Below are 15,982 nucleotides of genomic sequence, written 5' to 3'. Positions count from 1 at the left end.
GCACGGATGACTTCTGTTGCATTTTTTTCTTGACACATTCTATTTTCAAGATGAAATCTTCAATAGTGTCAACCCTACCTGGCATAGTGTCATTGTCATCAGACTCCATGTTTGGCAAGGTGAAACAAACAAATTATGATCTCATAGTAGTAACACAGAACCCCATTCCCTTTGCCAAGAAGAATGGGAAAGGAATTCAGAGACTGCCAAACAATCTCATTTGATTGGAATGTGCATAAATTAATTTGTTCCTATAGCACTGAATAATGTGCCCTCAAAGACTGGGGAAAACACTTTTTTAAAATCAAGAATTCTTCTGTGTGTAATTAGAGGGCAATAATCCCAAATGAAATTCCCAAAGTCAACCTAAAAAACCTGTGTCACATTCTTTCAGCTTCTAAAACCTGAACGTGCTTTTATATATTTTGGGGGTTTGGTCAGTTTGATTTCATAGGTGGCAAACTGAAAGTCATCTTTAATTTACACACTTTAGTAAGACATATTGATTTATTCTTCAAAATGCCTTAAACCTTTTCTATTCTTGTCACCTCAGAGGTTGCATTCTAATTTACTCCTAACAGCTGGCTAAAATAATGCTACGGAGAAGATAAACATTTTTAGAAAGCAAGGCTGAATGATCTTGGAGATTGTATTTTAAAAAAAAAAACCTATACATTGTAAGAAAAATTGCCAATGGTAAGAATAAAATCATAGATAAAATATGGTTTTAGGGGATTAAACATTTTAAATATTAGCCTAAGATGGTATTTAAGGGCATGTTTTACTCACCCTTTTGGGTTACTCATTGCTGAGTGCTCCCATGTGTACATGTTCAATGCGCATGGTAACAAAGTTCATTTTTCTTTTTTCAGTCTATCTTCGATGAGCCTAAATTACAGATCCGTAGCTGGAGAGCCTACAATGTGTAGAGGAAAAGATTTTTTTCTTCCCTACGGTACCTATATACAAATCAGTTTGGTTTTTACTGTTAACCCATCATATCTTTAATGTTATGGTATTTGATAATCTTACTTTAATACCTTATCTTGAACCTAACTTCAAAGATCAGCTGTTGCAAAACTAAGCCCTGGTTTACCTGCTGGAGTACAATCTCTTTATGCTCCTCAATTTAGGGCTCATATCTAAAGCCAAGCTTCCTTCCCTGTCTGTCATATCTTGATCTGCCTGTTGTATCTCCCCAGATTGGAGTAAGTAGGGGCTCTTGCCCTAATTCAGTTTTAAATGATTCTATTTGAAGAGTCCTTCAAGGTGTGCTTCCCTCATAATTTTGAGTGTGGAACACAGACCATCCCAACTACACCCTTCAAATTTGGTAAAAATATACTGGCTTTTTTCCCATAGTGCAATAATAAACGAATAGATAATTTGCTTTAATTACATAATCACTGCTCTCACATTCAGAAGGCTTTAGTGAGCCTTCTTTGTCTACTGGAAGAGGTTCTGAACCTAGCATGGCACACCAGGCCATTTGCCATCAGAATACAGCCAATTTTCCCAGCCTGACAGGCTTCCATTTCTTCCAAGTCACGCTTTCATTTAGTCATGCTGGATTTCTTGCTTTCCCAGATAGTCTTCAAACTTTCATTCTGTCATTAAAATGATGTGATTCAGGGCACACTATCTCAAAATACTGTACCTTGTCATGTCAGAAAACATCAGAAGCAAGAAGGCCACTCTCATCTTCACTTCACCCTTTTCCCCTGAAACAGGTTATAAAGCCAGAAAGATTGTTCTGTTACCACTCCCGCTCTTCTCCCCACGAGCAGGTCGTAAGACTGTCATTTGAGAGGTGACTTCTGCATGAATCAAGGGGTTCCCCTTGGTCTTCTGAAGGTTTGTTCAAAAATCAACTCACAGAAGGTAGATTAATTGGAGAAAAGGCACACAAATTTATTTAATGTGTATATGTGGGAACTTTTAGAGTGAAGGCCCAAATATGTGAGAGAAATTGTCTATTTTTATGCTTAAGTTCAACAAAGTATGGACCGCCATGTAGAAATATGTTTGGACAAAAACGGTAGCATCAAATGCTAATAGACTGAGTGGGAAAACCCAGCAAGGCCTGTCTGTCTAGATTCTTCTTTACCTCTCTGAGCAGCATGCCTTCCTTCTGGGTGTGGGGTAAGACCCCCTCTGGAATGGAATGGGGGCCTTATAACTTATAGTCAGACAAGCTAACATATATATCAATGAAGACATTTATTGTGGCATATTTGCTTTATAATTTATTTTTTCATTCACTCATTTATCTAACAAATTATAAAGTTAAACTAGCTAGATAATTAACAAACACTAAATTATCTCTAGTATGTAAAGTGTATACTATTAGTCACTGAAAAGCTAAAATTGATTATATAGTAAATGAAAGAAAACAAACAGATATCTAAACACAAGTAATATGACAGTTTATAAAATACAAAGAAGAGTATATATTCAATTGAGAGAAAATACATTTTTGGATAAGATGGAGCTCAAAACTGGGTCTCGAGCCTGTGTCTTACATCTTCAAGTAGAGTCAGTGGTGAAGCGTTCAGAAGGGCAGCACAGCAAAAGCAAATATTCAATTTTACTAACTGTAAGGTATAATTTGAAAATAAGGCTAAAATGTAATTTCTATCCAGATAAGACATTTCTTTTAAATCTGAGCAAATAAGTTTTGACTTTATTCCATAGGCAGTGCAGCTCTCCTTCAGAAGAGTGGCTTGATCAGACAGCCCTCTTTTAAGACTAATATAGATATGATTTACAAAATGGGCAGACGGGAATAGCAGCTTTTTGTTATCACTTTGAATTCAGTGAAGAAGAGAAAAGCCCAAGGTCTAACACTGATGATTATTACACACATCAGTCTATTTTGTCCTAACAATCCTGTGAGTTGAATATTATCCACATTTTACAGAAGAGGAAATTGAAGTTCATAGATAATCATTTCCTTGAGACACACAATTGGTGTTTGACTGAGCTAGGATTTGAATGCATATCTAACCCAGGATTTGGTTTCTTAAACACTACATTATATTACAAAAAGTAATGACAATGAAAATAAAAAGGGGGGTAAGCAAAACATTCCCAAGGAAAATATACAGAAAATATTAATAGTTATTAACAGTGAGGGGACGATTAAGGGAAAGGCACATCAAAAATTAAAAAGCTGCTTGCTACATGATTAAAAAATGTTTCAAAGGCAGAATTAATGTTTTAAATAAATAATTAGCAATTTTCCATTAGTGATGTATAACTCTTAATTTTAATTTTCTAGTAACAAGCAAAAATGTTTCTAGAGAGACTGGGTTCAGCTTTATCAGGATATACTTATGATTTATACCCATATGAACCCATAATCCATTATGATAAAATCAGCTCCCAATAGGCTGCCCTTATTCAATATTTTAACTAGTCCTCTGAATAGTGAATGTATGATAAACGCAGAACCTCTCATCTCCTCCACACTTTAGGAAATCAAACTACAGTTGACCCTTAAACAATACAGGTTTGAATTGCATGGATCCACTCACATGTGGGTTTTTTTCAATAAATATATTGGAAAATCTATTGGAGGCATGTTATAATTTGAAAAAACTCACAAACTCTGTAGGCTACAAATAGTGAAAAAATTAAGAAAAAGGAATTTCATGAATGTATAAATATATATTGATGTTAGTGTATCATTTGCTACCACAAAATACATACAAATCTATTAGCAAAAGTTAAAATTTGTCAAAATGTATACACACAAACACAGACTATACATAGTATGATACCATTTGCAGCCTAGAAAATGTAAGCAAATGTAAAGATGGAGTATTAAATCATACCTGCATAAAGTCAGCACACTGTGCACACTGTGCTACTGGAATAATCTTGTAGCCACCTCCTGTTGCTATTGCGGTGAGCTCACCTGTCATGAGTATCTGTTTAAAACCCAGTGACATTAATCACCTTTATGTGAGCAGTTTGTCTCTCCAGTAAATTGTGTAGATACTGTAGTAAAACGTGATCTCTTGTGGTTCTTGTGTATTTTTCACTGTGTTTAGCACAATACTGTAAACTTTAAAAATCATCATGGGACCCATATTAAGTGCCACTAGCAAAGCTGGAAGTGCTCCCAAGAAGCAGAGAAGTCATGACATTACAAGAAAAAGTTGAATTTGTTGATACGTACTGTAGATTGAGGTCTGCAGTTGTGGTTGCCCACTGTTTAAGATACATGAATCCAGCATAAGGACCACTGTAAAAAAAAAAAAAAAGAAAATTCATGAAGCCATTGTTGCAGCTACTTCAGCAGGTGTAACAACCTTTCAGTTTTTGCAAAATATCTTTTTATCTTGTATTGAAAATGAAGCTTTTATGTGGGTGTAAGACTGCTATAAGAATGGCATGCCTATGGACTCTAATATGATTCAAGAAAAAGAGAAGTTGTTATATGACAACTTAAAGCAAAAAGAAGGTAAATAATCTGAATCTGGAGACTTTAATGACAGCAAAGGATGGTGTGATAATTTTAAAAAGAAGTTTGGCTTAAAAATGTCAATATAACAGAAGAAGCAGCTTCTGCCAACCAAGAGACAGCAGGTAAGTTCCTAGACTCCATTAAGAAAACCATTAAGGAGAAAGGATGTCTGCCTGGACAAGTGTTTAATGGAGGTAAAAGTTCTTTATTGTGGAAAAAAGCCACAGAAAGCATTTATTAGTAAGGGGGAGAAATGAACACCGGGATTTAAGGCAGGAAAAAATAGGCTAACTCTATTGGTTTGTGTAAATGCAGTTGAGTTTATGATCAGGACTGCCCTCATCTGTAAAGCTGTTGACTCTTGAGCCTTGAAAGGAAAGGATAAACACTAGCTACCAGTCTTTTGACTGTACAATAAAAAGGTCTGGACAAGGAGAACCTTTTTTCTGGATTGGTTCCATCAATGCTTTGTCCCTGAAATTAGGAAGTATCTTGCCAGTAAGTGACTGCCATTTAAAATTTGATATTGGACAATGTTCCTAGCCACTCAGAGCCCCATGAGTTCCACACTGTAGGCATCAAAGTGGTCTACTTGCCTCCAATCAGAACATTTCTAATTCAGCCTCTAGGTCCAGGGCCATAGGAACCTTTAAGGCTCGTTGCACACGGTATTCCATGAAAAGGATTGTGAATGCTGTGGAACAGATTTCCAATAGAAAGAATATCATAAAAGAAAGAATTGCACCCTTGAAGATACCATCATTGTTATAGAAAAAACCATGAAACCATCAAGCCCCAAACAATAAATTCCTGCTGGAGTAAAGTGTGTACAGATGTTGTGCATGACTTAGCAGGATTTATGGCGGAGCCAATCAAAGAAATCATGAAAGAGATTGTAGGTGTGGTAAAAAAGGTATGGGGTCAAAGATTTCAACATTTGGATCTTGGAGAAATTCAGAGCTAATAGACACCACACCAGAGGAATTAACAGAAGACAACTTGATAGAAATGAGAACTTTTGAACCAACACAGGATGATGAGGAAGAAGATGTAGAAGAAGCAGTGCCAGAAAACAAATTGACATTAGACACACTGGCAGAGGGGTTCTGATTATTCACAACTGTTTTTGACTTCTTTTATGCCATAGACCCTCCTGTGATACAGGCACTGAAACTAAAGCAAATAGGGAAAGAAGGATTGGTACTATAGAGAAACATTTTTGGAGAAATGGAAAAATAAGAGTCAGACAGAATTGTGATGTATTTCCAGAATGTTACACTGTGTGGCTGCCTCTCCTGCCTCCCCTTCCATCTCCTCCACCTCTTGTCTCTGTCACCCCTGAGACAGCTAGATCAACCCTTCCTCTTCCTCCTCCTCAGCCTACTCAATGTGAAGATGATGAGGATGAAAACCTTTATGATGGTCCACTTCCACATAACGAATAATAAATATATTTTCTCTTTCTTATGATTTTTAATAACATTCTCTTTTCTCTAGCTTACTTTATTGTAAGAATACAGTATATAATCCATATACAAAATATGTATTAATTTACTATTTATGTTATCAGTAAGTCTGCCAGTCAATAGTAGACTATTAGCAGTAAAATTTTGGGGGAGTCAAAGCTTTATGCAAATTTTTAACTGCACAAGAAGTTGGTGCCCCTGACTCCCACATTGTTCAAGGGTCAACTGTAAATAGGAAGAATAAAACCTTGGTACCTTTGCTGAGAATCTCTCTTGTGACAGAGCTTTTATCCAGTAACTCATAGCCTATGCACTAGCAGTCAGAAGAGTTCAGGGAGAAAAAAACTGAAGTAGAAAATTGCGAGCTATTATTTTTCTTTCAGGGCATGGGAGATTAAGAGGAAGTAGAAGTAAATAGTTTCATATAAGAAATCTGTAACAAATATTCCATCATTTAAGCCAAATTTTCCGACCTTTTTATTCTCCTCTAAACCAGATAACATTGTGTCTCACATAAGAAAATCAGATAATAAAAGCAAGAAGACATGATGCCAGAATTGTCACAACATTTTACCCTTATGTGTTCAAATTGTTATATACAGATACCACCCACCCACATACACACACACACACACACACACACACACACACACACACACACACACAGATGCTTATTTGCTCATGTATGCATTATTGGCATTGCAGTCTTTTCATAAAAGTTTGTCAATAGACCTGAAATCAGAAGGATCTAAAACAAAAATCAAAACTGTTACATTTCAATAACCATTGAAGACTCCACTAGATAGCAATATAATAACATTAAGTAAATTTGATGTTTGCCAACATAAATGTAAAAATATATAATAAATGTTTATTTTATAAATTGTATAGAATGCAAAAAGTCCTAGTACTCAAGACTCTTGCTATTAATATTTTGTTTCTTTGTTTTTCCTTGTATTTTCAAAATAAGGACCACAACTCACTGGAAGCCTATGAAGGTGATTCTAACGAACCATGCAAACCTTGCCTTCAGGTAGTAAGAATAAATTATGAGCAATTCCATAAATTTTACTTTTGCTTATGGCAAAAAACTTCTTGCTATACTAAGTGAGTTATTAAGAATTACTAAAAGTAGATTGTAGTCATTAACATTGACGGAGGGTTTTCTATATACCAGGCATTGTGCATTTGACTATGTTTTCATCCTTACAACACTATCAAGTAGGCACTGTGATTCTTATTTCACAGATGCACGAGAGGCTAGGCTTTGCCCTGCCATTCAGATTGTAAGTAATGGAGCCAGGATTGAAACCAGGAGAGTCTAACTCCAGAGACTTCAGTATTGCCTCTCAACCACACTGAATTCTTACACATAAACATACAGAATAAATATTAGAGAATTTGAGTAAATACAAGGGTAAAGCTTAGATGGTTTAAGAAATTTTTTTTCTGACAGTAAAAGCCAATGTTACTTTTCCATACCAGAGAAAGCAGCTGGGTATTACCAGTTAATTTGGCATAGACACTGGATTCACAGGTATGGATTAGAAATGATTCTGCCATTTTATAATTACCTATGGAAGAAAAGAAATATGGATACTGAAGGAAAAATGGTGGCCAACAGATTGGTTAGCAGTTCAGCAAACACATTTCTGCTTCCTGGCACAGAGCATGACTGCATTTCCCGGCACCCCTTGAGATTAGGTCTGGCTATGTGAAAATGTCTTATCAACAGAATGGGAACAGAGAGGTATGTCACCTCCTTGGCTAGGATATGTAAGGAGCAGTTAATGTCTTCTCCACTGTCTTTAACTCATTACTCCAACCTGGCAGAGTAAGCATAGAAACCTTGAAAACCACAGTATGAAGACAGCAGAGGCATAAATGGAAATGAGCCTGAGCCAGGAATAATCACTACCTGGAAGAGAATTGCCTGCAATTCAGCAGCTCTTGTTATGGGCTTTATATGAGCAATAAATAACCATTTATCGTGTTTAAGCCGTTATCCGTATTTTGCTTGTTTGTTACAGTGGTTAACATTATCCCAGCTAACAAGACCTTGTTCACAAGGTCTTTTGTAGACCTGTCAAACTTAAACAGTAAAGGTAAAGATAGAGAGCAAGGATTCTGCAGCTCATCTGCTGCAGTTTAAATCCTAGGCCCACTAAGCATACTCTGTTTGTGATCTTAGACAACACAGATAAATTCTTAGGGACTACATTCCTTCATTTTTTTGTTCTCTTTTTTAAAATGGAGAATATAGTAGCATATACCTAGAAAACTTTTATAAAAATTAAGTTAATATTATAAATGTCATAGAATAATGCCTGCCCCATAGCAAACAAAAAATAAGTTTACTTGCATTCTACATGATTATCAGATTACTTATATTGATAAGTTGCTTTTTTAAAAACCTCAATTGAGTCAAGCCATTTATTTATTTCATAGTCTCTTTTGCTAATCCAGTTATATAAGCTTTAGCTTCTTCACATTCATAATGTTTTAAAACAAAAACAAAACAAAAAAATCCCTGGGTTTGTTTATTAAAACGTGATGGATTGAATGGACATAGTACCTTTCCTTCCCTCTCAACACCTTCAAAATTTATTAAAAATAGAGTTTTAAAACAAACCATAAACTCACAATAACACAAAATGAATAGAAAAACAATACAATTTTGATGGCTGCAAACAGATGGAAGAGGTGACTAATTTGTAAGCCAGCAGTGCTGAAAGCTGAGAATCAGCCCATTTGTACCATGGAATTCTCAGGAGACTTAGCACCTCTGGAATAGGACAACTAAAAACAAGAGAACTGGTTAAAGACTTTAGAAACATTTAGAACGGACAATAATCTCTCCGCTTTGTGTATCTGAAGAAATTCCTCCACTCCACACTTAGGAGGAAGCTTGAAGAGTTATTTTCTAGGAAGGTTGTGATACAGGGTCTTAACACTGGGGGGTTATCAGGCGTAGTTGAACAGGAAAATACAGTACTGAAAACAGAAGGGAGTGTAGGCAGCTCCAATCTTATTATGGTTGGGGAGAAAAAATTTCCTCTACCATGTTAAATTGTGCATATGGGGGCATATGAATTAAATTGACTCCCCCCCCCAAAAAAATAAACCAGTCTAATGGGAGGATGAAAAGGTTTATGCATATGCATACGTAAGCCAGCAGAAGAAGTAGCTGGTTCACTAAATGGTTAAAGTTAAGGGTTACAGGCTTTTATGAGAGGAACAAATAAATTTCTTTAGGAAAGATAAGTGGGTTTTTAAAAGAACAAATGGGAGATAAGAAAGTTTGTGATAATATTTATTTATGTCAATCCAGTAGATTTTCCCATCTTCTTCATGGACATAATGTTCTCATGGAGAGGGGATTTATGGCAGGTTTCCTCTCAGTCTTCTTTCTGGAAGTAGGTTTGCCCAGAGAGGGAATTTATGGCAGCTTCACTTTCCAGAAGTTGCTGCTTTTAATCAGATAAGGGAACTTCCAATCAGCCTTATTTATGCATTTTTTGAACCTCAAATATCTTTAGCTAAAAACACCTTCCATAGCAGGTTGGAATATGACCAGATCAAGTCCTTTAGCAGCAACTAAAGATAATAAAATTTTGAGGAATGATCAATGAACCATCCAGCCAATTACCTTTTGATACAGACCCAGTCAACTCTCACACACGGCTTCCAATCAGTTTTTGACTGTCTCCCTCTTAAATATAAGCATGAAATCAAATATTACCATATATTTGAATTAAATCCATCACATAAAATATAGAGAACAAATTAAAAATAAAAGAAATACTTGAAGAAGTGTAGGCTAAATAAGAAATGGAAAATTTCTAAAAAAAATACATATATGGTTAATATCTTCAAGGAAAAGAGAAAAGTTATCACAATCACTAGGGAAAAAAAGAATGTGACCTGAAACAAAAATGAGCATTCAGAGAACAAGAAAATGGTGCTAGGTATTAAAACTTTAATAGATAATAATAGTAATAAAAACACTCAACAAAAGTTTTGGAAAATGAAGCTGAGGATATCTCCCAGACTTATAAGAAAAAGACAGAGATGGAAAAATTATAAGGAAGTGATTTTAAAAAATAAAAGAACATTCCAGGAGGTGCTAAAAACACATCACAGGAGTGTCAAAATAGCAACAAGTAATGGGGGGAAATCAATAATAAAATAATGCAAGAGACATTTTCAGAACTACTTGGATTTGCAGATAGAAAGGACCCACTTATGGCCCTGCAAATAGGTAAAACTAGAATCCAACTAATAGGCATCACTGTGAATTTTCAGAACATTAAAGCAAAGAGAAAATCTTAAAAATCTCCACAGAAAAATTTAGGTTTCAGAACAAGATCAAAATTAAGAACAGCATTAAATTTGTTAAGAACAGCAACAAAAGCTAGGAGACAATGGAGCAATAAGTTCAAAATCTAAGGAAATTATTTCCAAATTAGAATTTTATACCAAGCCACATTATCAATTTAAAGTGACAGCAGGAAAAAGGCATTGTCCCACATAATACATCTCAACAACAAAAAATATCTAGCATACAGCCTTCGAAGGAAGCTCTAGGAGGACACACTTCATCAAAATAGCAAGTAAAATATAGAGAAAAATGCCTGAAATCCAGGAAACAAAGAAGGCAAGATAAGAGAAAGCTAAAGGAATCCCCCTAACATGGTGCTAAAAGAAAACCTGAAACAATATACATGCCTTAAACCAACTATTCCAGATTAATATGGCCAGAGGTGATAAAGCTCAGTCGTTAACTTATGTGTAAAGGACAAGATGGGCAGAAGAAATTATATTCCAAATATTAAAGAAAGACAAGTAAACACAGATTTAATAATCGTGGGTTTTTCCTCTATTTTATTTTAAATGTCAGACCTCTCTTGATGAAGTTCTACTGATATTTGTTCTTGGTAATCTTCATTAAATTTTAAGAATAAAAAATTGACATCAGAGGTCCCATTTTCAAATCTAAATAATACTAAATCATCTAGCCTCTTTAAAACCAAACTTATATTGATAGCAACCTCACTTTTTTCTTGTCAGCCTATGTCATTAACAAACAATTCTAATAATTAAGAATCTCTCTTTGTTATGGATTTAAAACTGCTTTCCTGTAACTTCAAGTATCCAATCTTTTTTCTGTGACCTTTTCTCTTTTATACGACAATTTTTCAAAACATGGCTCACTGCAAATATACTTCTGCCTCTCTTAATTTCTTTAGTGATTTTCTGAGGATTATGACTATCATATTATTAATAATAGAGAATAAATGTATTTCAGCTTAATATTAATTTAAATATTATACAAAAACTTTTATTTAATATACCTCTATTTCCTCCTCCATCCTTTGTACTACTATATTTCCATACATTATAAGCCCATCAATACGGTTTCATAATTATGGTTTTATGAATTGTCTCTTAAATTACATAGGAGAAGAAAAAAGTTACAAACATAAATACATTATGCTACCTTTTATATTTACCTATGTAGTTAGCTTTAGTGGTTCCCTTTATTTCTTCATGTTAATTCAAATCGGTGTCTTTTCATTTTAGTTTGAAGAACTTCCTTTAGTATTTTTTATAGGGCAGTTCTGCTAGCAATGAGTTCTGACAGTTTTTATTTATCTGGAAATGTTTGAATTTATCCTTGATTGATAAAGGAGAGTTTTGCTGAATACAGAATTCTTAGTTGCAGATTTTCCTTCTTTGAACCCTTTGAAGATGTCATTCCTCTGTCATCCCCCATGAAAAGTCACCTGTTGATCTTATTGAAGATTTCTTGTATATTGTAAGTCATTTTACTTTTGCTGTTTCAAGATTTGTTTACTGTCTTTGACTTTTGTCGATTTAACTATGATGTATCCCTAGGTACAGGTGGTTTTTAGTTTATTCTACTCGGAGTTCATTGAGCTTCCTGAATGCTTAGATTCATGCTTTTCATTAAATTTAGGAAATTTGTGGCTATTATTTCTTTATATAATTTTTTGCCCCTCTCCCTTTCCCCTCTTCTTTGAGGACATTCATTGTGTCTATGTTGGTATGATTGACAGAGTCTTAAAGTTCTCTAATGCTCTGTTTTTCTTCATTTTTTTTTCTGTTCGTCAGACTAGAAAATCTCTATTGGCATACCTTAATGTTAGATAATTCTTTTGCCAATTCAAATCAGTTGTTAATCTTTTCTGGTAAATTTTGCATTTCAATTATTATAATTTCTATTCCACAATTTCCACTGGATTGTTTTTTATTATTTTAATCTCTTTATTGCTATTCTATATTTGGTAAGGCATAATTGTTATACTTTAATTCTTTATTAATGGCATCCTTTAGTTCTTAGAACATATTAGGGGTGCTTTTAAGTTTTTGTTTACTAAATACAATATTGGGGCCTCCTCAGGGACATTTTCTGTTGGCTGCCTTTTTTTCAATGTATGTGACATACTTTTTTGTCTCATAATTTTTGTTTGGTAACTAGACATTTTAGATATTACATTGTAACAATTCTGGTAAGGATTTGTTGTTGTTCTTGTTTTTCTTGTTGTTGCTTATTTTTTTAATGACTTTCCTGGACTGATTCTATAGATTTTATATTCTCTGCAATATGTGGCCACTAAGGTCCCTTCTAGCATTTTTCAAGTTCTTGTTTTTATCTTAATCCTGGCTTCCTCAAGTTCATCTCTAGGTCACTATAATTTGGTTGTCAGCCAGTGATTACTCAAAAAAGATCCTTAAATACTTGTTTGCATGCCTACCACCCTTTGCCAAGGGAATCTGTCTGAGAAGGCATGTCTTCAAATTTTAGGCAGCTTATGAGGCAGTCATATGTTTCACCTCCTGCTTGCACTGGGCCTAAAGTTCAGACAGAGGGGCGTGACTGTGACCTCCTCCTTTCCCAGGTTTCCTAGTTATGCACAAAGCCCTGCACAGGAGGGCAAACCATCTTGATCCCAGGACTATATTGGACTTTTTCCACATTCTCTGTAGCCATCTAGTTCTCCAAGTCTTCTTTTTAAATTTTTACCAAGGTCTTGTTTCTCCAACTCAAATCGCAGTCTTAAGCAGCTTTGATGTTGGCAGCAGACTGCTATTATTTTCAGACTGCTATTCTCTAGGGATAGGGCTTTTTGCACTGTGTTGAGCTCTGAGTCGAATAGAATACCCACAACACCCTGAGAATGGAGATTGTCCAAGAAACTGCTGGTACAGACAACATATTGACTGTGCTTTGGGGAGGGAGATTTTAACAGAACTTTAAAAGAAATCAGTCACCATCTCTAGCTGCAAAGCTGCTGGGTTTTCAAAGCTACCACACCATTGAACTAGAGAGGGAGGAGTGACAAAAATGGACCCCATATTAAAACACTACAGGCCCTGCTTTTAGAGAAGCATGAATTATATCAGTATAGATAGACTGATAGTTGGAGGGGGAGAGTTAAATTATCCTAAAAAAAAAAAAAAAAAAGAAGATTTCTAGGTCTTTCACTCTCATGATTGTTTCCTGCGCAAATCCTTTTTTGTCAGTGTTCCTCTAAAAACATGGCTTTTACAATTCAATAAAAAAATAGAATTTTAAATTTAATAATAAAAATAAAAATTTTAAATAAAATTTTAAATAAGAGAATCAGACTACCACACCAAGGATAGTGTAGCTAATTTTTCTTATTTAAGATTTAATAGTTCCATCAATGTTCTTTAAGTTAGTGTTTGATTTCATGGCAGTTACTTCTGCTATAGAATCAAAGTAACAGAATCAAAAAGTTAGCCCTTTGGAGGAAAATCAAGAACATTTAGTCCAAACGCTTCACTTACAATTAAACAGAAGCTGGAGGTCCCCATATTTAAAGTATTTGCCTAAAGACATAATGGCAGATTAAGTTGACCACCTCGGCTTGTCTTAATCAGGAAGTCCTTTGGGAATTTTAGTAACCAAACCTCTGAAATGGACCCAAGCAATATGCTTTATGTAAAGAGTTATATTTTGTGGTGGCAGTGAAATGTATGGTGTGCACTGAAAAGATGAGAGTGACTTTTACTTAGATCTTAATATTCTAAGTAGATGAAAGATGTTAAGCTCCAATGTGTGTTTTCTGAAACAGCGGTTCTCGAAGGGTGTTCTTGGGGTCCCCAAGTCTTTTTTAGGGGTCTGCAAGGTCAAAATTATTTTTTTAATAATATTAGGATGTTATTTGCTGTTGTGCTCTGATATTCTCCATAAGAGTACAGTAGAGTTTTCCAGAGGCTGTATGGCATGTGCTATCATAACAGTTTGAAAGCAGAAGCAGATGTGAGAATCCAAATGTCTTATATTAAACCAGATATGAAAAAGATTTGCAAAAACGTAAAATAATACCACTCTTCTCACTAAATTTCTGGTCTGAAAATTATAGTTGTTTTTCATAAGAATATGTTCTCTATATAAACCTGTAGTGAATTTGTTGTTATTTTTAAGTAAATTAATAATTTTTTTCAGTCTTATACCATATGATAATATGGTATAAACTCATAAAGAAAATTTCTTTGGATTCCTCAATAATTTTTACTGAGTTTTTTTTTTTAAGACCAAAAACTTTAAGAAGAGCAATGATATATCAGTTAGCTAAAAGACAATATGACTGGAAAAATATTGTAATATCCAAGTAGAATTGAATTACTTAAATATTTTATCAAATACAAAAGAAAGAAACTATTGTACATTGTTGAGACACAATCTCAATATTGTAAAATAGTATAAAACCAAGTAATCCACAGCAAAACATCAAAATGATATTAGTAGAAAAAAGACGAAAACTAAGGATGCTCTAAAATGCTGACCCATAAAATACTTTACATTTTTAAGCTTGTAAATTTCTAAAAATACCACAATAAGTACTTTGGATGAAGAGTAAGAATCAGCAATATTAAAAGGTAAATTATTTCCAAACTAATTTTTATAAATCTTAGATATTTCTTTTTTAAGAAAGTTTGTATTTGTAGGTTATCCAGCATAGAAAAATTATCAAAGATCACAGAAAAAAACTTGCATCTGCTCATAAATTGGCAAATATTTAATATAATAATATATATGAGGTATTTTATTGGCTAACAGAAATAAAATCCATATAATAATTTATCCACCAAAAGTATGAATTATTCAATTAAACTACTATATATATCAATTAAATTAAATATATATATATATTGTGTGTGTGTATGTTCATATGTGTGTCTTTTTTAGTGAGACTCAGGATAGAGGGGGTTTTTGTTTATATTACTTTCAGTGTATTTTAAAACATCAGCCAAATTATATCATATATGTATGTAAATTACATTCTCACTTATCATTAAATTGTAATATTTGCCTTAGAAAAAAAACATCAGCCAGCTACATTTTCTCTAACTGCTTAAAAACAAAAGAGGATGTAGAATTTGTATGGAGTCTTAAAATGAATCACATTCTGGGAATCCTGGATAGTCTTAGTAGAGTTAGGAGATTTAGTTGCCTTGTTATTTTGGAAGTAATTATTTTCCTTATCACAGAAGCAAATATATCCAAATAGCTACCAGAATGGTGATTATTAATTAATGTAATTTACAACAAGAAAGGACAACTCATAAGTGCAAGGCTACACTGAGATCAAAAAAAAAAAAGCTTCAGATTTTTTAAACTGTGTTGAAGTCTGGAACAGGTCAAGATATGTTATAATCTTGTCACAATTAGTTATTCTTAAACTATGATATATATAAATAGTCTGCTTGGATCTTGCTAAAAACACGGTTTCATAGGAGTCTCCTCTTTAACAGTCTGATTATATGTATCTTGAGGTGAAAGCCTAGGAATCTACATTTTAGCAGGCATCCAAGGTGATTCTGATAAATGTGAATTCAGTAACACACTTTGAAAAAATGTTCCAGTAAAATCTAGTAAAGCCTTCCTGAGGTTCTAAAACTTTGCATTTAAATTTTGATTCAAAATTTTGGTTTAAGCTTATTAATCTAATTTAATTTTTAAAGCCATTTAAATTTAAATGCAATCATTCTA

General features: G+C 34.0%; 1 long non-coding RNA gene across 1 annotated transcript; it reads right to left on the bottom strand.

The window, feature by feature from the left end:
* Positions 1-1,624: 1,624 nt before the first annotated feature.
* LOC123637729 lies at positions 1,625-4,207 on the bottom strand. The gene is made up of 3 exons (XR_006735040.1): positions 4,184-4,207; positions 3,837-3,932; positions 1,625-1,721 (listed from the first exon to the last, which is right to left on the bottom strand). It is a non-coding gene; the product is annotated as an uncharacterized LOC123637729 (long non-coding RNA).
* Positions 4,208-15,982: the final 11,775 nt, after the last annotated feature.

The sequence above is a fragment of the Lemur catta genome, chromosome 5 (assembly GCF_020740605.2).
Source record: "Lemur catta isolate mLemCat1 chromosome 5, mLemCat1.pri, whole genome shotgun sequence".
In the NCBI taxonomy this organism is placed as follows: Eukaryota; Metazoa; Chordata; class Mammalia; order Primates; family Lemuridae; genus Lemur; species Lemur catta.
This window is presented reverse-complemented; position numbering and strand designations above follow the sequence as displayed.